Raw genomic sequence first — 2,877 nt, 5'->3', positions numbered from 1 at the left:
AAATTATTATAAGTGGACAAAAATATGTTTGATGTATACAACACATGTACAATGTGTATGAAAAAAGTAAGTAGCAAAAATTATATGTTTTAAAAAATGTTAACCACGTAAACATGCACATATAAAATATTAAACATATATAAAAAATGTATTGAATGCATAATAAAAATTATGATGCATAAAAAATAGACATTAAAACATATTTCAAAAAAATGTTAACCATATTTTTTCACGGGAAAAACGACTGCTAGAAAAAAAATTGGAACCCAAAAAAAGAATATGAATAACATAAGAGTAAAAACGACAACCAAAAAAGAAATACATGAAAAATGGAAGAAAACAAATCAGAGCCTAGAAGCTTGGTTGCCGTTTTTCATATTATTTTTTTCCTTTTTTCACAACGCGGAAGCAAATCTATGCTAGAAACTTATATGTTTTTCCCCGAGAAGCACAGTTGTTTCTTGCAGAAGCAAAACTCTACTTCCACGAGAAGCAAATCTTCCTCCTCGTGGAAGCACAACTATGTGCTTCTTGCAAAAATAAAATCCATGGTCCCACGCGAATCAAATATGTGCTTCCACGATGCTTCTCGTCAAAGCGCAGTTTTTTCCTTTTCCCCGAGAACCATAGTTGTGCTTCGCAAAAAAAATCCACAAAACCTAGGGAAAAGCAATTGAATACCGGAAAACTAAAATAACCCAAAAAAACCCAACTCAAAAATGCGTACAGAATAATAAGAACTAAATTTAGAGGGAGCACCAGCACAAGACACGCAATGATGGTTGGGCGGTCAACTTGACATGATGACATACTACCAAAAAGTGACCCTTGCAGGAGCCTCGCCAGGGGGTTAACCATTTGTTAGTTGCTTCCGCGTGGGGTACGCCTATCTGCTACCTATTGTGAGGCGCATGGCCGCCTCACCTATAGGGCGTAGATGGTGGGTCGGGCAAGTAGAAAATGTGTTGTCCTGCTGGCGCCAACCAATTTTTTTCTTTTATACTTTTATTTACATTTAAATTTTAATGCATATATTTTAAAACCGAAATTTACATGTCAAATTTGAAAAATGTTATTATAGTATAAAAAAATTAGAGCGGCTTTAAAAGATGTTGATAACTTTTAATAAAAATGTATGGAAAAAACTAAGATAAAAAATAAAAGTTTCAAAAATGTTATTCATGTTTGTAAATTATTAAAAGTGGACAAAAATATGTTTGATGTATACAACACATGTACAATGTGTATGAAAAAAGTAAGTAGCAAAAATTGTATGTTTTAAAAAATGTTAACCACGTAAACATGCGTATATAAAATATTAAACTTATATTAAAAAATGTATTGAATGCATAATAAAAACTATGATGCGTAAAAAAATAGACATCAAAACATATTTTTTTTAAATGTTAACCATATTTTTTCACGGGAAAAACGACTCCTAGAAAAAAAATTGGAACCCAAAAAAAGAATATGAATAACATAAGAGTAAAAACGACAACCAAAAAAGAAATACATGAAAAATGGAAGAAAACAAATCAGAGCCTAGAAGCTTGGTTGCCGTTTTTCATATTTTTTTTCCTTTTTTGACAATGCAGAAGCAAATCTATGCTAGAAAACAAATCAGAGACTAGAAGCTTGGTTGCCGTTTTTCATATTTTTTTTCCTTTTTTGACAATGCAGAAGCAAATCTATGCTAGAAACATATATGTTTTTCCCCGAGAAGCACAGTTGTTTCTTGCAGAAGCAAAACTCTACTTCCACGAGAAGCAAATCTTCCTCCTCGTGGAAGCACAACTATGTGCTTCTTGCGAAAATAAAATCCATGGTCCCACGCGAATCAAATATGTGCTTCCACGATGCTTCTCATAAAAGCGCATTTTTTCCCTTTTCCGAGAACCATAGTTGTGCTTCGCAGAAAAATCCGCAAAACCTAGGGAAAAGCAAGTGAATACCGGAAAACTAAAATAACCCCAAAAAAACCAACTCAAAAATGCATACAGAATAATAAGAACTAAATTTAGAGGGAGCACCAGCACAAGACACGCAATGATGGTTGGGCGGTCAACTTGACATGATGACATACTACAAAAAAGTGACCCTTGCAGGAGCCTCGCCAGGGGGTTAACCATTTGTTAGTTGCTTCCGCGTGGGGTACGGCTATCTGCTACCTATTGCGAGGCGCATGGCCGCCTCACCTATAGGGCGTAGATGGTGGGTCGGGCAAGTAGAAGATGTCTTGTCCTGCTGGCGCCATCCAATTTTTTTCTTTTATACTTTTATTTACATTTAAATTTTAATGCATATATTTTAAAACTGAAATTTACATGTCAAATTTGAAAAATGTTATTATAGTATAAAAAAATTAGAGCGGCTTTAAAAGATGTTGATAACTTTTAATAAAAATGTATGGAAAAAACTAAGATAAAAAATAAAAGTTTCAAAAATGTTATTCATGTTTGTAAATTATTAAAAGTGGACAAAAATATGTTTGATGTATACAACACATGTACAATGTGTATGAAAAAAGTAAGTAGCAAATATTATATGTTTTAAAAAATGTTAACCACGTAAACATGCATATATAAAATATTAAACTTATATTAAAAAATGTATTGAATGCATAATAAAAACTATGATGCGTAAAAAAATAGACATCAAAACATATTTCAAAAAAATGTTAACCATATTTTTTCACGGGAAAAACGACTCCTAGAAAAAAAAATTGGAACCCAAAAAAAGAATATGAATAACATAAGAGTAAAAACGACAACCAAAAAAGAAATACATGAAAAATGGAAGAAAACAAATCAGAGACTAGAAGCTTGGTTGCCATTTTTCATATTTTTTTCCTTTTTTGACAACACGGAAGCAAATCTA

Source organism: Triticum aestivum, chromosome 4D, assembly GCF_018294505.1.
Source record: "Triticum aestivum cultivar Chinese Spring chromosome 4D, IWGSC CS RefSeq v2.1, whole genome shotgun sequence".
NCBI lineage: Eukaryota > Viridiplantae > Streptophyta > Magnoliopsida > Poales > Poaceae > Triticum > Triticum aestivum.
The sequence above is the reverse complement of the archived record's forward strand: the minus strand, read 5'-3'. Positions refer to the sequence as shown.